The following is a 26,912-nucleotide window of genomic DNA, read 5'->3' as shown; positions in this document are numbered from 1 at the left end:
CGGATTAAGACGAGTCCTAAATGAAAAGTTATCTAATCAAACAGAGATAACTGAAAATCATATTTACAGTAGCCCAGATTGTACTGATCAGATCCAGAAACAGTAAAACAGTAGGTTCCGGTGTGTTCTTGGTGCTCGATGCTTATCTCGATTCTCATCCTTGATGCGTATAGCTTCAAGTGTACAACTCGTTGATGTGCTTGCATCATCTTTACCAATTTTTGACCATCATAACCCAAGTGTAAGTCTAAGACATGTAGCACAACTCACTTAAGTGTTGTATGTAGTTTGATGAACCAAAGTTACATCAAAGTCTTAGATTTAACACATACATGAACTATAAAAGTAATATTTGAACTACAAACTTGAATGTAAACTAACTAATCAAGATCTTAAGATGTAGAACATAGTTCTTAGTTAAATATTGAAGATCCAAGACCCAAAAGTCTAGATCTAAAGTTATTAAGTTAAATCTAACACAAGTGTATGAAGTTATAACTAAAAAGTTATACTTCCATGTTCTTGAACTTTTAAAGTTAACTTTTGTTCAAGAAAAATGAGATCAAAGTTAACTAGTAACACTTGACCAACAACAACATGAATCATGAATTTAAAAAGTGCAAGAATGAAGTAAATAACTAAGTAAACAAGTAACTAGTTCATTGTTGTTCATACTTTAAAGATTCAAGCCAAAGTCTTGATCTTTAAGAAAGTAAACTTTAAGTTTACAAACATGAATTACAAGTATGATTTTACAACATATGAACTTACAAACTTTCAAACATTAAATGTAGAACATAACTAGAGAGTTTAGTCCTTGTGTGTTCTTGTAAATACAAGATAAAATGAAGAATCAAACTAAAGAGTTTGATTCTTAGAAACTAGTAAGTAAACAACAACAAGTAAGAACAAGTAATCAAACAAGTAAAAGATGATGATGATATGTGTTGTTGGTTTCGGTTTTTGTAAGAAAAAGAAGTGAAGAATAAACTTGTTACTTACAAGAATGGAGAGAAAAATGAGAGAAAAGTTGCAAGTAATTTTTGTGTGTGTGTGAGAAATGAGGATACAAGTGAGTATGTAATCAAGATTTGAAAACAAAAACTTCTCCCAAGGCCATATGGCCGTCGGCTTTTGCAAGGGGAGAGGGGGAGTGAAAAATCCACAAGGTCTTTACATGCATTTGACTAAAAAGATGGTTAATAGATGAGCTTGCATGGGGATCATGGTGTAATGGTGTTGTAACTAGATTCCTTATGTATTTATTCATCTAGTTAGGTTTGGAAGTAATACTTGCAATATGTGATGGGCTAACTTAGTCCATTAAAGATGTAGGGTGGGCTCTTAAGTCCATTAACTATTAATAAAAGCTCATGTTCAAGTAATTAACAAATAAATCCAACAAAAGCCCAAGTAATTAACTAGTAACCATAGTTAATTAAAATGATTAATAAATTAATCATGAATGTAAATAATACTCAAAAATATTATTCGTGTAATGTATGTGTGTCACAAAGACGTTTCGGGCATTCAAAAGTTAAGTATGATCAATCATGGTAACAAGTAAATGTATAACAATACATTCGTTTAATCACAAGTATTAATAATAAATATTAATAAGTAAACGTTGGAAAATCCAAGGTCGTTACATTACCCACCTGTTAAAGAAAATTTCATCCCGAAATTTAAGCTGAGGTAGATAGAGGAGTTGGGAAAAGGTGAGGATACTTCTGCATCATTTGATCCTCTCGCTCCCAAGTAAACTCAGGTCCTCGTTTGGCATTCCATCGTACTCGAACGATCGGAATCTTGTTGCGTTTCAAAGTTTTGATCTCACGATCCATAATTTCAACAGGCTCTTCCACAAAGTGGAGTTTGTCATCAATCGTAAGTTCCTCAAGTGGTATGATAAGTTCAGGTGCAGCAAGACACTTCTTCAAGTTTGACACATGGAAGGTAGGATGAACTGAGCTCAATTGTGCTGGTAAATCCAAACGGTAAGCAACGGGTCCAACACGCTCCAAGATTTCGAAAGGACCAATGTACCGCGGGTTTAACTTTCCGCATTTTCCAAAACGAATCACACCTTTCCAAGGTGCAACCTTCAACATAACACAGTCACCAACGTTGAATTCAAAGTCTTTACGTTTAAGATCAGCATAACTCTTTTGACGATCGCGGGCAGTCTTAAGTCTCGCTTGAATCTGAGCAATCTTCTCCGTTGTTTCATGGACTACCTCGGGTCCGGTGATTTTCTTTTCGCCTACTTCGGCCCAACAAATAGGAGATCGGCACTTACGGCCATACAATGCTTCAAAAGGTACGGCATTAATGCTTGAGTGATAACTGTTGTTGTACGAGAATTCGGCTAACGGCAAATGCCTTTCCCAGGCCTTTCCGAAATCAATGACACATGCACGCAACATGTCTTCCAAGGTCTGAATCGTTCATTCACTTTGCCCATCGTTCTGTGGGTGATATGCAGTACTCATGTCGAGACGAGTTCCCATGGCTTCTTGCAAAGAACGCTAAAATCTAGAAGCAAAACGGGGATCGCGATCTGAGATGATCGATAAAGGTACACCATGATGAGATACAACCTCTTTAATGCATAATTGAGCAAGTCTCTCCATTGTATCCGTTTCCTTCATGGCTAAAAAGTGTGCATATTTGGTAAGACGGTCAACAATAACCCAGATGGTATCATGTCCGCCCACCGTCTTTGGCAGCTTGGTAATGAAATCCATTTTTTTCTTTCCCACTTCCATTGCGGGATTTCTGGCTGTTAAAGTAATCCAGAGGGTCTCTGATGCTCGACTTTAACCTTCGAGCAAGTCAAACACTTACCAATATAAGTTGCAACATCCTTCTTAAGATTCGGCCACCAATACTGTTCTTTAAGGTCGTGGTACATTTTGCCCGCTCCGGGGTGAATCGAATATCTCAATTTGTGTGCTTCATCAAGTATAAGGTTCTGTAGATCTCCATAAAGAGGTACCCAAATCCTTCCGGCATAACATCGGAGTCCAGTCTCCCTAACCTCGAATCGAGAGACAAGTATGTTCAAATGTTCATGAATTATATTATCCTTCTTGAGAGCCTCATCTTGGGCTACTCGGATCTGGCTGTTGAGGTTCGAATGGATGGTGATGTTCAGAGCCCTAAAACGAAGAGGTGCCATCCTCTCCTTTCGGCTCAAAGCGTCAGCTACAACATTGGCCTTGCCAGGATGATAGTGAAGTTCACAATCATAGTCGTTTAGCGTCTCGATCCATTGACGTTGTCTCATATTCAATTGCTTCTGATCAAAGATGTGTTGGAGACTTTTGTGATCGGTGAAGATAGTGCTCTTAGTTCCATACAAATAGTGCCTCCACAATTTAAACGCAAAGACAATGGCTCCAAGTTCGAGATCATGAGTAGTGTAGTTTCGCTCGTGAATCTTCAATTGTCGGGAGGCATAAGTGATAACCCTTGAGCGTTGCATCAGTACACAACCAAAGCTACTTTTTGATGCATCACAATAAAAGACGAAATCGTCACTGCCTTCAAGAAGAGATAAGATAGGTGTGGTGGTCAACTTCTTCTTCAAGGTTTGAAATGATGATTCGTGTGCGGGTTCCCAAATGAACTTCTTCCCTTTATGAGTCAACGCGGTCAAAGGATGCGCAATGACGTTTTAGCAGAGTAGTATATAAAATAGCTTATATTTTTACAGGAAATACTATTAAATACGATACAATTTTACACAAGATATTTATTTATTTATTGAATGGATATACTTAAACCTTGCTACAACACTTATAGGCAGTGTACCTAATCGTACAGTAGTGTAGTTTTTAGTAAGTCCGGTTCGTTCCACAGGGAATCTTTTTAAACAAAGCTTAACGCTATATTAGTTTACTTTTATAAAAATACAAATATATATATATAAGTAATATTATTATTATAAAGGGGGTTTTTTAACATTTAATGACCGGTTTGTCGATTTTAAAACTTTAGTCGCAGTTAAAACCAAATGTAAAATATTAAAAATAAATACAAGACTTAAATTAAAGCGTAAAAATAAATAACGATAATGAAATTGCGAATAATAAAAGTGCGATAAAATAAACTTGCGATAATTAAAAAGTACGATAATTAAAAGTGCAATTAAATACAATAACAATAAAAATGCGATAATTAGAAGTGCAATTAAATATAAAATAAAAGAATTATGCTTATTTAAACTTCCGTAATCATGATGTTTGACGTGTTGATTTTAGTTTTATGCCCATGGGTTAATTGTCCTTTGTCCTGGATTATTTAATATGTCCATACGGATTTGTCCATAATAGTCCATCAGTCATAAATATACAGAGCGAAAGCCTTCGTCAAATTATTCTTATTCCCGAAGTCAAATATTCCAACTAATTGGGGATTCGAATTGTAACAAGGTTTTAATACTTTGTTTAATGAATACACCAGGTTATCGACTGCGTGTAAACCAAGGTTTTACTACTTTGTTAACAATTACACCAATTACCCTTGAATGTAATTCACCCCTGTTTCAACAAGTCTATTAACTATTAATCCAGTTCCGTATCCGGTAAAATGAATAATTATTGGTATTTATAGATATCCCGCCCACCGTACCCAGTCAAGCGTATGTGGTTATATATAAATACGTCGAATTATAAGTTTGTATATTAAATTAACAAGGTATTGTTTAATTAATATAAAACCCATTAATAACCCATAGTCTAATTTCCACAAGTGTCGTTCTTTTATCCAAACCCCAATTATGGTACAAAGCCCAATTACCCAATTTTAGTAATTAGCCCAACATCATGATTACTTCGGATTAAATAAGCATAATAATAACTTAGCTACGAGACATTAAATTAAAAAGGTTGAACATAACTTACAATGATTAAAAATAGCGTAGCGTCACACGGACAGAATTTCGACTTACACCCTTACAACATTCGCTAACATACCCTTATTATTAGGATTAAAATTAAAATTAAAATTAAAATTATAAATTATATATATATATTTACGTATATATTGATAGAGAGATGGATATATTGATGATAAAAAATGCTCAGAATTCGGTTGCTTTTATAGGGAGTTTCAAACTTTGGGGCTCCGCGACTCGCGGCCCATTTTGCCTTCAAACTCCGCGAGTCGCGGAGTTTGAAAATACAGCTCACATTCTTTGGAGTCTTTCTTGCCGACGATTTATTTATAAATATAATATATATATAATTAATATAATTAATTATATATTATATTATATTTATATACATAGTTAACTTGTAATTTTTAGTCCGTTGCGTCGAGCGTTGAGAGTTGACTCTGGTCCCGGTTCCGGATTTTCGAACGTCCTTGCGTACAATTTTATATTTTGTACTTTGTGTTTTGAATCTTGTACTCTTGTAATTTCGAGACGTTTCTTATCAATAATTGGAACCTCTTTGATTGTCTTTTATACTTTTGAGCTTTTTGGTCGTTTGCGTCTTCAATTCGTCGAATCTGTCTTTTGTCTTCACCTTTTATTATTTAAACGAATATCACTTTTAAATAGAACAATTGTAACTAAAAGCTTGTCTTTCTTGAGGAATAATGCTATGAAATATATGTTCGTTTTTAGCATTATCAAATATTCCCACACTTGAGCGTTGCTTGTCCTCAAGCAATATCGTCTTGAAATACTAGAATCACTTCTTTATTCTTCACACTTTGTACATCAGTGATTTTTATATGGCGGTATAAACAATGGTAGTAACGATATGGTATACAGTCCCACATGACTATAAAAATTTAGATCCATTAAGGAAATTGGATCTTTATGAAAACATTTGATCTTTTGAAAATTAAATCTAGTTTTTACCCTAGATAAGTTTTCCGGAATAACCCTTTACCGGTGTTTGCAAATTATTTTTGTGGGTTTGGTGGGTTTCAGATTTGAAAATTTTAGCTCAAAACTTGCGGTTTTGTGTCACCCACTTGCTAACCTTGTATTTGGAAAGCAACACGTCTAGTTTACTTGTCCCGTATATTACCTTTCGATAAACTACCGTCCGGTTGTAAAGGAAAGCGTTGAACAAGCAACTGTTAAGGCAATGTCCCCTGACATGCTTTTAATTATGGTCTATAACGTGTCGGACGCAATTACTATCCTTGGTAGGAGCAATAGTAAAGCTCACCCTTATAATTTTTCGGTCTGGCACAAGGTCCTGTCTTTGACCATGCTATGCAATCACCGTTCTTACGGTTGACACCTGATTTAGTTCAGGTGACCTAATGAATTCCAGGTGAATTCCTAGGATTTTACGTTCAATGGTAATGAACGCATTAAAAATAGGGTTTTCAGAAAACAAATCGGTTTGTAATTTTGATCAAAATATTTTCTCGTTCAAGCTCGAGTTTAGATATCATTGAATTTCATGAGTTTGTAATTCTCAATCTTTAAGGTCAATCTCAAGGATTGAGTAATATCAGGCTTAAAAGCTGATTTTTGATCTTTTAAGGAGATTATCCTTTCTGGGGATCTGATTCATTAGTCTTATCCAGCTAATTTGCATAGTGCCCCCCATTTTACGAGATAAATCCTTCTCATGGTTAGGATAAATCTGACCACTTGGCGACCCTGTTTAATGCTGAGGTCCGTGGATTTCCTGCTGATTTTAGTGATGACTTTTCTAGATTTTTCGTCAACCTACAGCTGGTCTGGACGACAACTTCATGACCTAAATCAAGAAGCGCGTGTCTTTTTCGAAAGACTTTACTTCCTTTTAATGATGGAATTGATTCATCGTGTAGATCCATCTTTCTTACAGTAAATCAGGTAAAACTTTTTAGTTTAATCCAGAGCAAAAGTATTTTCAGTTATTTGTACAAAAATATGTGATATATGTTTTGAATAACTTGGTAAATTTTCCCACACTTGGCTTTTATTTTCCTTTTTATCGTCCTCTATTCCATATTAAATGAATTTTAACATTTTTGGTTTGTTTCTCAATTTATGTCCTTTCTGAGGTAACAATAATTTCGGTGTTAAAACCTAGTTTTATCGTTCATAAATATGTATAAACATGATTTTGAGTTCATTTAATTGAAAATTTTGAAAATTTTTTACTAGAATTGGGTAGTCAGTATATAAGACTAAGGCTGTTCTTTATTATCAGAGAGCACTAGATTCTAATACAACTACTGCTTTACTAGTATTTTTAATGGTAACCAAGTGTTTAAGATAAAAATTTTAAAATCCGAAAGAATTTAACCCCTTCCCACACTTAAGATCTTGCAATGCCCTCATTTGCAAGAAATCAGTAACTATTTAAATTATTGAGGGTGATTTGTGTGAAAATGATTAAATTTTTACCAAAGTTTCCAAATATATTGGCGTTTGTTTGCTGAATGATAAATGGTGCACATCATTTGTTCATTCCGTCTTGTTGTTATTTCACATATATTTTGCATCTTGTCATCAAAATTAGTTGCTTTTGCTGAACTTAATGCCAGTCTTTAAAAATGTGTTGTTTTACCCTGTTGTGTTCATAAGATAAACTGCAAACATATATACATATTTTTGAAGTTTGGTATATTACCCCACATTCAAAAATTATTAAAATCTAAGAATAAAAGTTAGACAATTATAAAAACTATTACAATATTAACATAAGTATTAAACGTATCAATCATTACAAATTACAAAATAAATAAAACTAAGTAGACTAGGGATGATACTGGTACCAATATGGGTTCCAAGCATAACCATAGGTGCTATAGAATGCTTCGGCAGGGTTATACGTAGGATACGGTGGTTGCATCTCTATAGACTAGGGAGGGAATATGGGTTTTGGTGTAGGAATATAGTTTCTACCTATATGTTGGCAATGAGCTATGATTTGGTTCTGATGAACTTGCCAATCTTCAAATGCTCTCCGTCTAGCATTTTCGTACTCCTGTGAAGCTATAAACCTTTGCATTTCTTGCATCTCATTTCCCCCTCCTACATTACCTTGCTGTTGGTTTCTCTCAACCTGTGGATGTCTACCATGGTATGGTACTGCGGCGTTATTTCGCCTCTTCAAAACTTTCGCACCATGGTATACATTCAAACCTATAGTATCGTGGGGTTCTGGTTCTTCGACTAATAATCCCCCCCGACTTATATCCACACCGAGATATTCAGCAATCAAAGTAATAAAAATACCACCTCCTATTATGCTATGCGGTCTCATCCCCCTAACCATAGCTGATAAATAATAACCCACACAATAAGGTATACTTACAGCGCTTTGTGGGTCTCGAATACACATATGGTAAAACAAATCCTGTTCATTTACCTTTTCCTTGTTCTTACCTCTTTGTGTAATCGAATTAGCTAAAAACCTATGAATCACTCTTAATTCAGCTCTATCTATATCCAAATAAGAGTAATTTCCCCCTTTGAAACGGTTATGGCTTGTCATTTGACTCCACACACCGTGTGTATCAAAATTTTCATCTATCTTTCTACCATTTAGTATCAACCCTCTACAATCGGCAGATGCTAACTCCTCAGGCGTATATATACGTAAAGCCTGAGCCATGTCTAGTAAATACATGTGGCGCATCGAACCTCCTAACAAAAATCTAATAAAAGATCGATCGGTTAAACTAGCTACCCGATCATTTAATTCTATACTACACAACAATTCTTCACACCATACTTTATATACAGGTCTACGCATGGTGAATAAATGTACCCAGTCATTAAAAGTAGAATTACCATACCTCTGTACAAGTAATTCCCTAATTGGCCCGGCCAATTCTACAGCTTCTAATGGTCCCCATTCTATGACCATAGGTACCTCAACAACTTTAGAATGAAGAGTATGCAAACCCCTTTGATATTTTGGATAATCTATCCAAAGTCTGTCAAATCTCAGGTTTGGGTGCAACTCTTCCAAGTGCATATCAGAAAATGTCATGACTGGGTGAGGTATATCTTGCTTGTAGTAGTTATCCACCTCCTGTTGTTCCGCATTCTCAGCAGGAGCATTGCGAGCTTGGGATGAAGATTCACCCCTTTCATTCTGCAAAACACATCAAACACAATTTTTGTGCATCCAAATATGCATTAGTGTCAGCAAAATCATCAATCAAAATAATTACAATGACATGATCAATTTATATCAAACTTAAGCTTATTTTCACATTTTTATCAAATCTACACTTTTTCAAATAAGCATATACGAAAATGTTCGCCAAGTTCATAAGCATTCAACTCAAATAACATGTCAAAATAATCATTACTAGCAATTAAACAAGTTTCAAATGGCATTATCTCTCAAAAATCAAGTTCATGAATTTTAGACTTGAAAAAGTCCACTTTAATTCTCAAAATCATGTTTAGGCTCAAAGTTTAGATCATTTAACTACCTAGACATGTTACACTACTTAATTTAGCAACAATTCATGACAAAAATCGGCCATAACCTGTTTTTATCAAAAAGCCCCAAATTTGCTCAAGAACACAAACCCTAGATTACTCTAAATTTGAAGTTTAAGGCTTCTAATCATGTTAAATAGCATCAATCTAGGTTATACAAGCATAATATATAAACAATTTAAGAATAATTACACTAAAAAGTATCAAAATCAAATTGGGAGAAAAATTGCTCAAGAACATCAAATTTCGGATTAAATGGTGTTTAGGTGTAGAAATTTACTGTTTTTCTTGAGTAATTCCTTGATAGCATCCTTCTCAACATAATTTTAGTAAAAGATTTGATGATTAACGGTTAAAAATTGTGATTTTAGGGGTGTTTTTTCGGGTTTTTGCGTGTTTATGTTCGCAGTTTTGGTGTGTTTGTGGGTTGGGACTGATCTGTTCCAGCTATTATATTTTTTTTTCTGTAATTCGATCCTCCCGCGACTCGCGGTGTTTAAAGCTTCAAACTCCGCGAGTCGCGGAGTTTTTTTTTTTTTTTATATATATCTTATATTAATTAAAACAATTAAGTAATTAATTTTAAAATTTTGTTTCCCTTGTTATTTAGGACGAGGTCGTTTCGGATCGATGTCCTAGTCCGTCCTTCGACAAAATTTTAAAATTTGTCTTTTTGTAGCGATTGTTTTAAAAGCTAAGATTTTTGGGTTTTTTTAATGTTTTTGGCATACTTTAATTCAATAAGATTAAAAATAATGATAATAAAAGTTCTCGTCCCTCCCTCGGGTAAAGCAATTTCGGTTCAAAGACCTAGTCTTCAACTTACGACGAAGTTTAAAAATCATATTTTTAACTTAATGAGATAAAGTAAATTTTTGTTTTTAAATTGGCACAATTTAAATATAAAATTCAAAATTAATATATAAAAAATTCACACCAAACTTAAAATTTGAAATGCATAAAATTAAAAATTCATATTTTAAAAATTAAAAAATTCACACCAAACTTAATTTTAAAAATTCATATTATAAATTCACACCAAACTTATATTAATTTTTCAAATATTTACAATTTTAAATATATTGATTTTACAAAGTTTACAATATTAATTTACGATTTATATATTAATTTTAAAAACATGGTAAAAATAAAATTAAAAATCTTTTTGGCTTTTTATCCCACTTTAATCAATCAAATATTATCAAAAATATACGCCCCTCTTTTCGGTAAAGTAATTTCGGTTCCAAGACCTAATTTAACTCATGACGAATTTTTGAAATATTTTGGTTTGATTGTTTAAAGATATTTATACCTTAAGAATAAACGTTAAATTTCGCAGTGATGTAATAAATTTTTAAATGATATCAATAATTTCGGTCGCCAAACCTAATTTTATTCAATACCAATTTAATACTTTATAGCGAACAAATTAGCGTTTATTATCAAAAGGTTAAAAATAAAAATAAAAAAAAATAAAAATTGAGACTGTACAGACTTACCTGTGAGATAGTATTCTTAGTTATATGATCTATCCCATTCATAAGATAGTCGGTTTAATTGGTTTTCCATAGCTACATAGGCGTAACCTCGAGCATTTAGTGTCTTTTCTTCTAAACATATGAACGGTCCGTCTCTGCATAAAGTAACAAATTCGGTGTTTGAATAGGTTTGATTATTTGAACATTTACCTCCATGTGACCATTTTCCGCATTTGTGACATCTTTCTAGGTGTCGTGCTCTTCTTTTTGCTGCGGATTTTGATTTTCCTTTACCAAATTGTAACTTATTATCTTCGCATCTGGATTCTTTTCTAACTCCGTCCATTCTTTCTCTGATTACTGATACTATTTCACTCGGTAGTATGTCATTATTACGTTTAGTGATCAAAGCGTGTAGCATTAGACCATGGTTTAGTTCACAGGCAGTCTTCATTTCGTAAAAACCTAAAAAAATAAAAATTCAGAATGGGGGGAGAAGACTAGTTCTTTAGGGTCTGCTAGGGAAAGACCATTCGGGTTCCATTTTCGAGAACTACACGAAAACAGACAATCTAACTCTAACAGAAATACATATTATCCTTTAAAGACTTGATTCTCCCCACACTTAGTTAGCTGTGGTGTCGAAATTGTGATTAACTTCGTTGTCAACTTCCATCGGACCATGTATGTAATGTTTAACTCTGTGACCATTAACTTTAAATTCAATCCCATTTGAATTTATTAATTCTATCGTTCCGTATGGGAAAACTCTTTTAACTATGAATGGTCCAGACCATCTTGATTTCAATTTTCCAGGAAATAGCTTGAATCGTGAATTGAAAAGAAGAACTCTGTCTCCTTCTTTAAATTCTTTTAAACTTCTGATTCTTTTATCATGCCATTTCTTCGTTCTTTCTTTATAGATTAACGAATTTTCGTATGCTTCATGTCTTAATTCTTCTAATTCATTTAGTTGACTTAATCGTAGACGTCCAGCTTCATGTATATCAAGATTACATGTCTTCAAAGCCCAAAATGCTTTGTGTTCAATTTCTACTGGAAGATGACATGCTTTTCCATAAACAAGTCTAAAAGGTGTGGTTCCAATTGGAGTTTTGTAGGCTGTTCTAAAAGCCCAGAGTGCATCCTCCAATTTAATGGACCATTTCTTTGGATTTGATCCTACGGTTTTCTCTAGAATACGTTTTAAAGCTCGGTTGGTATTTTCAACTTGTCCACTTGTTTGTGGATGATATGCGGTGGAGATTTTATGAGTTACTCCATATCTTTTAAGAACTTTCTCAAGTTGATTATTACAGAAATGAGTACCCCGATCACTTATTAAAGCTTTCGGTGTTCCAAACCATGCAAAAAGACGTTTTAAAAAGTTGACTACAACTCGTGCATCGTTAGTTGGGAGAGCTTGTGCTTCCGCCCATTTAGATACATAATCAATGGCTACGAGTATATATAGATTATTATGAGATTTTGGAAATGGACCCATAAAGTCAATACCCCAAATGTCAAATACTTCACATACTTGTATGACATTTAGTGGCATTTCATCACGTTGACTTATTTTTCTGGCCCTTTGACAAGCATCACAGGATTTGCAAAGAAGGTGTGCGTCTTTGTAAATTGTAGGCCAATAGAATCCAGCATCATAAACTTTTCTTGCTGTTAGTTGAGGCCCATAATGCCCTCCTGTTGGTCCTGTGTGACAATGGTTTAATATTTTACTAGCTTCATCTCCAAATACACATCGGCGTATTATTCCATCGGGATAACTTTTAAACAGATGTGGATCTTCCCAAAAATAGTGTTTTATATCACTGAAGAATTTCTTTCGTCTTTGGTACGATAATCCTTTTTCAAGGAATCCACATACTAAATAGTTTGCATAGTCTGCAAACCATGGAATTTCTTTATAATCTATCTTCAATAGATATTCATCAGGAAAGTTGTCTTGTATGGCCGATTCATTTAGAACTTCTAACTCAGGATTTTCAAGACGAGAAAGGTGATCAGCGGCGAGATTTTCTGCTCCTCTTTTATCTCGGATTTCAATATCAAACTCTTGTAAGAGTAAGATCCAATGGATTAATCTTGGTTTAGCATCTTGTTTTGAAAATAGGTATCTAAGAGCAGAATGGTCGGTATAGACCACCGTTTTTGCTAGAACGAGATATGATCAAAATTTGTCAAAAGCAAAGACAATAGTAAGGAGTTCTTTTTCAGTAGTTGTATAGTTCTTTTGTGCTCCTTGTAACGTCTTACTAGCATAATATATAGGTTGAAATCGTTTTTCAATCCTTTGTCCTAAAACGGCTCCCATTGCAAAATCACTTGCATCGCACATTAGTTCAAATGGTAGATTCCAATTTGGTGTTATCATGATCGGCGCATTAGTTAGTTTTTCTTTAAGAATATTAAAAGATTTGATACAATCATCTGAAAAGATGAATGGAGCATCCTTTTCTAGGAGTTTATTCATAGGAGTGGCAATTTTAGAAAAATCTTTTATGAAACGTCGGTAAAAACCGGCATGCCCTAGAAAACTCCTAACTCCTCTAACATTGGTGGGATGTGGAAGTTTAGCAATTACATCTACTTTAGCTCTATCTACTTCAATTCCTTCTTTTGAAATTTTATGACCAAGAACGATGCCTTCTTTAACCATGAAATGGCATTTCTCCCAATTAAGAACTAGATTTGATTGTTCGCATCTAATTAGCATTCGTTCCAGATTAACTAGACATGATTCAAATGTATCACCGAGGACTGAAAAGTCATCCATGAAAACTTCCATGCATTCTTCTATCATGTCATGAAAAATCGTCATCATACACCTTTGAAAGGTTGCAGGGGCGTTGCAAAGTCCAAATGGCATGCGTTTGTAAGCAAAAGTACCATAAGGGCACGTGAATGTGGTTTTCTCTTGATCTTCGGGTGCTATTGGAATTTGAAAATATCCGGAAAATCCATCTAGAAAACAATAGTAACTATTTCCGGCTAATCTTTCCAACATTTGATCTATGAAAGGTAAGGGAAAGTGATCTTTTCTGGTGGCGTCATTTAATTTTCTATAATCAATACATACACGCCATCCTGTTACAGTCCTAGTAGGAATAAGCTCATTTTTTTCATTTGTAATGACAGTCATGCCACCCTTCTTAGGCACGCATTGAACTGGGCTTACCCATGGACTATAAGAGATTGGATAAATTAGACCTGCGTCTAGCAGTTTAATAATCTCTTTCTTAACTACATCTTGCATATTAGGATTTAGTCTTCGTTGGCGTTACACATACGTTTTATGACCTTCTTCCATAAGGATTTTATGTGTGCAATACGAAGGACTTATTCCTTTAATATCATGAATTTTCCATGCAATGGCTGGTTTATGAGCTTTTAACACAGAAATGAGTTGTGATTTCTCATTTTCAGTAAGATAAGACGATATTATTACAGGTAATTCAGATTCACCATGTAAATAAGCGTATTCCAAATGGTTTGGAAGTGGCTTTAACTCTAATTTCGGTGGTTCTTCTATCGATGATTTGTATCGATATCTGTCTTCTTCTTTTAGCATTTGAATTTCTTCTGTTGTTGGTTCATATCCTTTAGCTATAAGTGTAGCTAACATTTCAGCTTCATCAATTGGTTCATTACCTTCTCCTAAAGAACATTCTCCTGTTCCTTGTAATTCTGGAAATTCTTCTAATAATTCTGCATGTGCATCTATAGTTTGAATATAATAACATGTATCATCTACAGATTGTGGTTGTTGCATTGCTCTATCAACTGAAAAGGTAACACTCTCATCCTCTATACTTAGGGTCAATTTATTACCGAACACGTCTATCATTGCTTTAGCCGTGTTTAAGAATGGTCTTCCTAATATGAGAGGAACTTGAGAATCTTCTTCCATGTCCAAAACAACAAAATCTACTGGAAATACTAAAGTACCAACTTTAACTAGCATGTTCTCCATTATCCCTCTAGGATATTTTATTGATCTATTGGCTAGTTGTATGCTTATTCTGGTTGGTTTCAATTCTCCAAGGTCTAGTTTAGCGTATAGTGAATATGGCATTAGATTTATACTAGCACCTAAGTCTGCCAATGCTTCTATTGAACTAAGACTACCCAGAAAATATGGAATTGTGAAACTTCCTGGATCAGATAGTTTTTCTGGTATCTTATTCAACAGCACTGCTGAACAATTAGCATTCATAGTAACAACCGAGAGTTCTTCCATTTTCTTTCTATTTGAGATTAGATCTTTCAAGAATTTAGCATATCTAGGCATTCCTGAAATTACATCAATGAAAGGAAGATTTACATTTATCTGTTTAAACATATCCAAGAATTTGGATTGCTCGGCTTCAAGTTTCTCTTTCTTCATTTTACTCGGGTAAGGAAGTGGTGGTTGGTATGGTTTAACATAAGGTTTAGCCTTAACTGTGTTATCTTCATTAACCTTTTCAACTACCGGTTCTTTTTCCTTATCTTGATCAGGTTGTGGTTCTTGTGGAGTAGGAATAGCTTCATCAGAAGTTACAGGTATTTCAGGTGGTTTAAGTGTTGTACCACTTCTTGTGGTAATGGCTTTAGCTGTTTCATTCCAGGGGTTAGCATTTGTATCACTAGGTAGATTTCCCGGTTTTCTTTCACCTATTAACCTTGCTAGGTTACTTACTTCTTGTTCCAGATTTTGAATAGAAGCTTGTTGATTTCTAAATGCTTGAGTATTTTGTTCATTGGTTTGTTTCTGAGATGTGAAAAACTGCGTTTGAGTTTCAACTAGCTTCGTCATCATATCTTCTAAATTCGGCTTTTTATCATCGGTTTGTTGTGGTGGTTTGTTTTGAAAATTAGGTCTTGGCTGATTGTAAGTATTATTGGATACTTGTTGATTGCTAGGACCTTGTTGGTTGTTGTATGGAATATTTCGGTTATAATTCTGGTTTTGATTGTAAATCAGTCTTGGCGGTTGATAATTATTCTGATAATTATTTCCAGGCCTTTGGTTTATGTATGAAATATTCTCTCTTTGTTCCATTGTTAATTCAATACTGAGACAATCTTTTTTCAAATGTGGTCCTCCACACTGCTCACAACTAATTCGTATTGAGTGAATATCTTTAGTCATCTTTTCCATTCGTCTCTCCACAGCATCTATCTTTGCGGAAATGGAATCTAAGTCATGGCTAGAATCGGCTCTAGCTGCTTTAGATGATCTAATGATATCTTTTTCTTGGTGCCACTCATGTGAGTGGGAAGCAGTGTTATCAATAATTTGTAAGCATCAGTTTCGGTTTTCTTCATAATAGAACCACCAGCTGCTATATCTATGTCTTTCCTTGTAGTGATGTCGCATCCTTGGTAGAATATTTGTACTATTTGACAGGTGTCTAAACCATGTTGCGGACATCCTCTTAATAACTTTCCATATCTTGTCCACGCCTCATATAGAGTTTCATTTAGTTTCTGTGTAAACATAACAATTTCTGCTTGAAGTCTTACGGCTTTAGATGCAGGAAAGAATTGTTTAAGAAATTTTTCAACTAAAACGTCCCATGTATCGATCGCCCCTTCAGGTAACGATTCCAACCAATCTTTGGCTTCTCCCTTTAAAGTCCAGGGAAATAACATGAGATATATCTGTTCATCCTCCACTTCTCGGATTTTAAATAGTGTGCAGATCCTATTAAAGGTACGTAGATGTTCATTTGGATCTTCCTTCGGCGCACCACTAAATTGGCATTGATTAGTCACCATGTGTAGAATTTGTCCTTTGATTTCATAATCTGGCGCATTAATGTCTGGATGAGTAATTGAGTGACCTTGGCCAGTGCGTTTAGCTCTCATTCGGTCTTCCATACTTAAAGGTTCCAGATTCTCCATAATTGAATTTGTTGAATCGGAATCACTAGAGGATTCTGATTTAATGGTTCATTCCTCAACAATCTCTGTTTGAATGATTGGTGGTTCCGGAGGAAAGTTTAGTGGTTCAGGATCTACGAATCGTTCCTGAATATTCTCCGGATTCTCAATTGTGAGGTCGGGTTCAAAAAATGGATTATCGGAAATTTGAACTGGAGTACTTGGTCGACTGGATGACGATTCTAAAGAAAAATCAACGGCGGTAATATTTGCTAAATGTCTTGATCTAGTTACAGGTGGTGAACATACAAAAGGTGGTGAACGTCTTGCTCGGTGCATTCACTGAATATCCTATTAGTTTTAAAAAGGAAAGAAAAATTATAATAAGTTATCCAATCAATAGACTTTTCTGATTTTGCCCACGTTTCGAATAGCCAAAAGATGCAGCAGAGGGGCAGGATTCGTTTGGTCTCAATATAATTGAGGACTGTTTGGCCCCAATAACCCGGTCCACGTACAAATCCAACTATTACTACGAACCAGAAAATTTTGATGTCTATTAATTTAACCACTTAAAATAAATTTTCGTAATTTTAAGAAATTTAGATAAGAAGTAGAATAAAAATCTATGTCCTAAAAACTAGAATAGCGAGAAATAAGAAAGAAAAAGAGCTCGTCGGAAAAAGGTCAAAAAAGAAAAATGGTTGAAAAATAAAAGGTGACGAAAAAATAAAAGAAACTTATAAAACTTAAAAATACTTGACTAACGTAACCTTATTACTACAACTAACTTAAAATTATAATCGCAAATTGAGATTACTAATTGGAATGATAATTGATACATAGGTAAAGTCGTCTAAAAGTATTAAAGCTTACAGGAAAAACTAAATCCCAAATGGAAATAACTTAAAAAGAAACTAAAACTTAAAAAGGCGTCGCAAAATTCTAAAGTACCTAAATCTTAGTCTAAAGAAAAAGCACTTAAGGAATTTTACGGCAAAGCCTAAAAATCTAGAAGTAAAAATAACTATGGAAAAAACTAAGTTTAAAACTAAATATGAGCTAAAAATACAAATATTACGCTAAAACAATTAAAAAGGGACAAAATATAAAAATATACAAAAAGTTGTAAAAAGTACAATTTTTATAAAAATATTATTTTTATATTATTTATTTAGTAAAACTATTAATTTTACAATTTAATTAAACTAATTTAATTAAATAAAACAAATTAAATAAAAAGTAAAACTTGAAATAAAACTAATTATAATAATAATAATAATTAGGGTTAAATAATAATAATAATAATAATTAATTACCCGTAATTAATTGCAGTTAGGGTTTCTGTCGGTGTCAGAGTTTCTCCGCGAGTTGCGGTATTCCAAGAAGAAAACTCCGCGAGTCGCGGGGTTCAGAATTCAACTCAGGTACAGTTTTGAATTTTACGCGTTTTTTTTTAATTTTCTGTTTTATATTTTTTTGTTTTATAATCTAAAATTTATATATAATAAAAACTTATATTTTAAAAACAAGAATAAAAATGGAACTACTTTATAATTTTAAAAATAAAATCTTAAAGCTAGATTTATATATATATATATATATATATATATATTTTTCGGTTTTATATTTATAAAATATATTTATAAAATAAATTAAATAAAACTTATATTTTTACAAACTAAAGAAACTTTATAAAACTTAAATATTTAACAAAATCTTAAAAATACTTATATTTTTGTTTTTTTTCTTTTTATATTTTCGAATATTTAAAACGTATTTTTATAAAAACGAATTTTAATAAAAGTAAACTAATTTTTTTTTTTTTTATTAGCGTTGCGCTTCCGGCTTTTAAGAGTTTCCCCGGCAGCGGCGCCAAAAATACTTGACGTTTTAGCAGAGTAGTATATAAAATAGCTTATATTTTTACAGGAAATACTATTAAATACGATACAATTTTACACAAGATATTTATTTATTTATTGAATGGATATACTTAAACCTTGCTACAACACTTATAGGCAGTGTACCTAATCGTACAGTAGTGTAGTTTTTAGTAAGTCCGGTTCGTTCTACAGGGAATCTTTTTAAACAAAGCTTAACGCTATATTAGTTTACTTTTATAAAAATACAAATATATATATAAGTAATATTATTATTATAAAGGGGGTTTTTACCGTTTAATGACCGGTTTGTCGATTTTAAAACTTTAGTCGCAGTTAAAACCAAATGTAAAATATTAAAAATAAATACAAGACTTAAATTAAAGCGTAAAATAAATAACGATAATGAAATTGCGAATAATAAAAGTGCGATAAAATAAACTTGCGATAATTAAAAAGTACGATAATTAAAAGTGCAATTAAATACAATAACAATAAAAATGCGATAATTAGAAGTGTAATTAAATATAAAATAAAGGAAATTAAATATGAAATAAAAGAATTATGCTTATTTAAACTTCCGTAATCATGATGTTTGACGTGTTGATTTTAGTTTTATGCCCATGGGTTAATTGTCCTTTGTCCTGGATTATTTAATATGTCCATACGGATTTGTCCATAATAGTCCATCAGTCATAAATATAAAGAGCGAAATCCTTCTTCAAATTATTCTTATTCCCGAAGTCAAATATTCCAACTAATTGGGGATTCGAATTGTAACAAGGTTTTAATACTTTGTTTAATGAATACACCAGGTTATCGACTGCGTGTAAACCAAGGTTTTACTACTTTGTTAACAATTACACCAATTACCCTTGAATGTAATTCACCCCTGTTTCAACAAGTCTATTAACTATTAATCCAGTTCCGTATCCGGTAAAATGAATAATTATTGGTATTTATAGATATCCCGCTCACCGTACCCAGTCAAGCGTATGTGGTTATATATAAATACGTCGAATTATAAGTTTGTATATTAAATTAACACGGTATTGTTTAATTAATATAAAACCCATTAATAACCCATAGTCTAATTTCCACAAGTGTCGTTCTTTTATCCAAACCCCAATTATGGTACAAAGCCCAATTACCCAATTTTAGTAATTAGCCCAACATCATGATTACTTCGGATTAAATAAGCATAATAATAACTTAGCTACGAGACATTAAATTAAAAAGGTTGAACATAACTTACAATGATTAAAAATAGCGTAGCGTTACACGGACAGAATTTTGACTTACACCCTTACAACATTCGCTAACATACCCTTATTATTAGGATTAAAATTAAAATTAAAATTAAAATTAAAATTAAAATTATAAATTATATATATATATTTACGTATATATTGATAGAGAGATGGATATATTGATGATGAAAAATGCTCAGAATTCGGTTGCTTTTATAGGGAGTTTCAAACTTTGGGGCTCCGCGACTCGCGGCCCATTTTGCCTTCAAACTCCGCGAGTCGCGGAGTTTGAAAATACAGCTCACATTCTTTGGAGTCTTTCTTGCCGACGATTTATTTATAAATATAATATATATATAATTAATATAATTAATTATATATTATATTATATTTATATACATAGTTAACTTGTAATTTTTAGTCCGTTGCGTCGAGCGTTGAGAGTTGACTCTGGTCCCGGTTCCGGATTTTCGAACGTCCTTGCGTACAATTTTATATTTTGTACTTTGTGTTTTGAATCTTGTACTCTTGTAATTTCGAGACGTTTCTTATCAATAATTGAAACCTCTTTGATTGTCTTTTGTACTTTTGAGCTTTTTGGTCGTTTGCGTCTTCAATTCGTCGAATCTGTCTTTTGTCTTCACCTTTTATTATTTAAACGAATATCACTTTTAAATAGAACAATTGTAACTAAAACTTTTCTTTCTTGAGGAATAATGCTATGAAATATATGTTCGTTTTTAGCATTATCACGCAATCAGAGAGAAACCTTCAATAAATCTTCGGTAGTAACCGGCGAGACCTAAAAATTGGTGAATATGGGTCGGAGTAGTCGGGGTCTCCCACTTGCTGATAGCTTCTATCTTGGCGGGATCAACTTTGATACCCTGGTCGCTCACAACATGACCCAGAAATTAGACTTCCTTCAACCAAAATTCACACTTGGAGAATTTGGCGTAAAGTTGCTCTTGTCTCAAAAGTTCAAGTACTAGTCGGAGGTGTTGCTCATGCTCTTCTTCGCTCTTAGAGTAGATGAGGATATCATTTATGAAGACGATAACAAACTTATCCAGGTATGGCTTGCAGACACGATTCATAAGGTCCATGAACACGGCAGGTGTGTTGGTTAATCCAAATGGCATCACGAGAAACTCATAATGACCATAACGAGTTCTGAATGCAGTCTTCATCACATCACTTTCCTTCACCCTCAACTGGTGATAACCGGATTGCAAATCGATCTTAGAGTAAACACTCGATCCTTGTAGTTGATCAAAAAGATTGTCAATGCAGGGCAGAGGATACCGATTCTTGATTGTCAATTTGTTGAGTTCGCGGTAGTCGATACACATACGGAAGGATCCATCCTTCTTCTTCACAAACAGAACGGGTGCGCCCCAAGGCGAGAAACTTGATTGGATAAATCCACGGTCAAGTAGTTCTTGTAGTTGACTTTGTAATTCTTCCATCTCAGAAGGTGCGAGTCTATAAGGTGCGCGAGCTACAGGTGCAGCTCCTGGTACTAAATCGATCTGAAACTCTACTGCTCTCGGCGGCAGTAATCCAGGCAATTCTTTAGGGAAGACATCGGAAAATTCGTTCACAATTCGAACATCGTTCACGCTCTTCACCTCAGTTTCTACCATTTTCACATGTGCTAGGACAGCAAGACGTCCCTTCTTCATGATCTTCTGTGCTTTCACACAACTAATGAGGTTTAGCTTCGAGGTACATCTCTCTCTGTAGATGATCAGTGGCTCACCATCTCCTTGTGGTATACGAAGAGCTTTATCTCCACAGATAATATCGGCCCTTATCTTGGTCAACCAATCCATACCGACGATCACGTCAAAACTTCCCAATTTGATGGGTATTAAATCAATTTCGAAATCTGCACCAGCTATGTTGATAATAGCTCCTCGACTAATATGGTCAACTTTCTCAAGTTTTCCATTGGCGACCTCGATAAGAATACTCTCTTTTAACGGGACTAACGACTAGTTAATCTTATCGCAAAGGTGTCTACATACATAACTTCTATCAGCACCTGTATCAAATAAGACATAAGCTAAAAGATTGTTGATAGTGAATATACCTGTCACCAAGTCGGGATTCTCGCATGCATCCCTTGCATTAACGTTGAAAGCTCTACCACGGGGTGGTCCGCCGTCTTTTCTTTTGTTGGGATACGCATTTCTGGAATGGCCCGTTTGTTCGCATTCGTAGCACTTTTTCGGTCCATTGAGGTTCGCTTTCACATTCAGGGTGGTGACCTTGCAGTCTTTACCGATATGTCCAGTCCGTTGGCACTTTTCACAAACAATGTTACAATACCCAGTATGGTGCTTGTAGCACCGCTTGCTTTGAGGTAAGGTTCCCTTGTAGTTCGAGTTTGAGCTTGTGTTTGGATTGGGGTTTCCACCGTTGTTGTTTCCTCTGAAACTCTCATGTCGTTTCGCTGGGTTCTGATCATAGGTCTTTCCCCTGTTGTTATCCCACTTGCGCTTATCACTACTACCCGCTTCGGACTTAGACTTCTCCGGTTCATCGATGATGATTTGGTTCATTAAAGTATGCGCCATGCGCATTGCCTCCGGGACATTAGGTGGCTTGGATGAGGTGACGTTTCCCTTAATGATCTTAGGAAGTCCCCAGAAGTACCTTTCCATTCGCTTGAATTCCGGGGTGACCATTGTCGGACACATCAGGGCTAATTCCAAAAATCTCCGGTTGTAACTATCCAGGTCGTTCCCAACAGCCTTTAACTACATAAATTCCATCTCCATCTTCTGGATCTCGATCCTAGGGCAATATTCCTCAATCAGGGCCCCTTTGAATTCCTCCCATGGATTAGCAAACGCCTCATCAATACCTTTTGCTTGAGCCAATGTGTTCCACCACGTTAGTGCGCCATCAGACAGCGTGCATGAAGCAAACTTGGTCTTATTCTCCTCTGAACAGTTACTAACTCGAAACACAGATTCTAACTTCTCGAACCATCTAGTGAGACCAACCGGCCCCTCCGTTCCACTGAAGTTATGAGGTTTACAGCTCTAAAACTCTTTGTACATACACTCATTACGAATGGGCGGGATAATCGGTGGCGGTGGCGGTGACGGTGGAGCTTGGCGGTTCCTTTCCGTTAAAGCTGCGGTGACTCGTTCATTGATCATATCCTCGATTTGGGCTACGGTAGGTGTGGATCGTCCGTTGGCCATGGTGTTCTAAATAAAATTTTTGACTCAAGTCAAAATCCAGTATGCAAATAGTAATAATACAGTATATGGTAACCAACATGGAATCAACACATCACATGTTTATTAAGTAATGCAATCCAGGTACAAATACCACAGAATCATCATACAGTAATGTAAATAGAACATCGTGCAAGAATTAAATAACGCAAAGTTCCATTCATTAATAATAAGTTGCATACATCTTTATTAGTTTGTACAATACATAAGTGAAATATAAAACTACAACTAGATTACATAATGAAATCTACTACAAAAGTCCTACGGTGATGGTGGGTGTAGGATGTCCAATACATGGGACATCTGGTCCTCGAGCTCAGTTACCCGAGCACGGAGGATCTCCACCTCCCTCATCAGTTCCTCGACCGAGGGGGAGGGTGGGGCAGGCGGTACAGTCGGTACGGGTGGTGCTGGTGGAGCTGGCAGTGCAGATGGTCCGGCTCCAGAGGTAGAGGCTGCGAAGCAGTAAGGCTTACGAATGAAGGGATCTGCAGGATACGGCACAAGCCGCTTGCGGGCGGTAACCCTACGACGCCGACCAAATGCGTCAGTGAATGCTCGACCTCCGTTGATCCCCAGAATAATGGTGCCGTCGAAACGGTACCGCTCCTTCGGCGGGGTGGAGGGTGGCTGAACAGGTGCATTGTCAATGTCCTCATCTGAATCCTCGTCACTAGAGTCGTCTGAGGAAGAATCGTCTGATGAAGAATCATCTGAATCGTGTGGAGGTGGCTGCACGGGTGGCTGTACTGGCTCTCCTCGGGCGGCCACCATCTATTGGTATCTAAAAGGCAGGATCGGCACGAGGCATCCATCAGGAGCGCGTCGGCACCAATGGCGATACTGGTTACGAAATGGACCTTCCCCAAATTCCGCGGGAATCACAACATCACTGGAGCGAGGCTGTGACCCCGAGGGTCCTGGGGCAGATGGAGCTGGAATCTCTGGGGGGTCCTGGGCTCCGTCAGTAGTACCCACTGGGGCAGGCGCATGGCTGCTAGCTCCGAAGGATGAAGCGACGGGGTCACTGGTGGGTAACGGGATCGGTGTATCGGCAGCAGCAGTAGGTGAGGTGGCTGACGAGTCTGAACTGCCCAAAATGATAGCAGGTGGAGTATCCGACATCTAAACAAGGAAAAATAAATTTTCCATGTCAGTAAGTCATAAAGCAAGCACGTATTAGGCCAACAGTCTAAATCATGTATAACGGTAAATAGCATGGCAATAACAGTAAATCGTACAGAAGTAGCATGCAATCGAAAGCAAGTAATATCATGCAGTAGTGAAATCATGTAGTAGCATACGGCATATAGTAGTAAAAGTAAGCAGCAGCATACAATAAGTTCAGCGGAAACAAGTAAACTAGCAAGTTGTAGATTAGTCCTATTAGTGAATCCTACTCGGATCGGTTTTAGACTCACTAATGCAACCTAATTCCCTACAACCAATGCTCTGATACCAAATGTGACGCCCCGTACTAAATCTTCATGTACGGACCATCAACAACAGGATCATTACAAGGTCAAACACTATATGCTATTTCAAAACAAGTTTGCATTCATGATAAAATGTGACGCCATAACTAACGTCAAATGTTTTACATCAAAAGTATGGTTCAATGAACAGAAGCAAATATAATAGTGTGTGACCCTTAGGTCATTACAAATCATAGTTTCAAAAGTATTAAAGTTATGAATGTAAGATAAACAGTTTATGCGGTGATAACTCTAGAGCAGCGGGTGTCTACAGCAAGACTAGTACACAGCGGAAGCAACCTTAAGCACCTGAGAAAAACATGCTTAAAAATGTCAACATAAAGGTTGGTGAGCTATAGTTTAAGTATAACAGTAATGTAAGGTAGGCCACGAGATTTCAGTTCTACAAAGAGCGTTTCAAAACAGTATGATAAAGTATATGTTAACCGTGGGCACTTGGTAACTAACTTAACGTTTATACCCCCTACTTGGCAAGTGCGTATGTATACGAAGTATTAAACACTCGTTAAATGCTAGCGCGACTAGCCCGAGTGGGGATGTCAAACCCTATGGATCCATATCTAAGATTCGCGTTCACCGGTTCAAAAACCAATGACTAAACGTTACCGAGCTAAAGGGAATGTTTATGCCGTTTCATAACCCACACATATATAAGTTTAAGTACTCGTGCCTAGTATGTAAAACGTAAAATGCGCATGTATTCTCAGTTCCCAAAATAGTTAAAGTAAAAAAAGGGATGCTATAACTCATAGTGATAAAGTGGTAGTAAAGTCGAGTCGGGAAATAAGCAAGTACGTAGGTCCGGAAAGTCCTCAACCTAAGTTAAATAGTACTAAGTCAGTAAGTCGTCTCAATAGGTTTAAATGTATGTAAATTAGTGATGTCCAGCGGGGTAGTATATAAAATAGCTTATATTTTACTAGGAAAAACTATTAAATACGATACAATTTTACACAAGATATTTATTTATTTATAGAATGGATATACTTAAACCTTGCTACAACACTTATAGGCAGTGTACCTAATCGTACAGTAGTGTAGTTTTTAGTAAGTCCGGTTCGTTCCACAGGGAAATCTTTAAACAAAGCTCAACGCTATATTAGTTTATTTTTATAAAAATACAAATATATATATAGGTAATATTATTATTATAAAGGGGGGTTTTTACCGTTTAATGACCGGTTTGTCGATTTTAAAACTTTAGTCGCAGTTAAAACCTAATGTAAAATATAAAATAAATACAAGACTTTAAATTAAAGCGTAAAGTAAATAACGAAAATGAAATTGCGAATAATAAAAATGCGATAAAATTAAATTGCGATAATTAAAAGTACGATAATTAAAAGTGCGATTAAATAACAATAAAAGTGCGATAATTAGAAGTGCAATTAAATATAAAATAAAGGAAATAAAATATGAAATAAAAGAATTATGCTTATTTAAACTTCCGTAATCATGATGTTTGACGTGTTAATTTTAGTTTTATGCCCATGGGTTAATTGTCCTTTGTCCTGGATTATTCAATATGTCCGTCTGGTTTTTGTCCATAACAGTCCATCAGTCATAAATATAAATTGCAAGTGTCCTTGTCAAATTATTATTATACCCGAAGATAAATATTCCAACTAATTGGGGATTCGAATTGTAACAAGGTTTTAATACTTTGTTTAATGAATACACCAGGTTATCGACTGCGTGTAAACCAAGGTTTTACTACTTTGTTAACAATTACACCAATTACCCTTGAATGTAATTTCACCCCTGTTTTAATTATTCTAGTGGCTATTAATCCATTCCCGTGTCCGGTTAAATGAACGATTATTCGTACATATAAATACCCCGCCCATCGTGTCCGATCGAGTGTATATGGTAGTTTATAGGGACGCCCAATTGTAAATCTTTATATTAACATTAACAAACTTTCATTTAGTTAAACAAATATAAAGCCCATTAATAGCCCATAGTCTAGTTTCCACAAGTGTCGTTCTTTTGTCCAAACCCCAATTATGGTACAAAGCCCAATTACCCAATTTTAGTAATTAGCCCAACATCATGATTACTTCGTTTTAAACAAGCATAATAATAACTTAGCTACGAGACATTAATGTAAAAAGGTTGAACATAACTTACAATGATTAAAAATAGCGTAGCGTTACACGGACAGAATTTCGACTTACACCCTTACAACATTCGCTAACATACCCTTATTATTAGAATTATAATTAAAATTAAAATATA

This window comes from Rutidosis leptorrhynchoides, chromosome 3, assembly GCF_046630445.1.
Source record: "Rutidosis leptorrhynchoides isolate AG116_Rl617_1_P2 chromosome 3, CSIRO_AGI_Rlap_v1, whole genome shotgun sequence".
Lineage (NCBI taxonomy): Eukaryota > Viridiplantae > Streptophyta > Magnoliopsida > Asterales > Asteraceae > Rutidosis > Rutidosis leptorrhynchoides.
The sequence above is the reverse complement of the archived record's forward strand: the minus strand, read 5'-3'. Positions refer to the sequence as shown.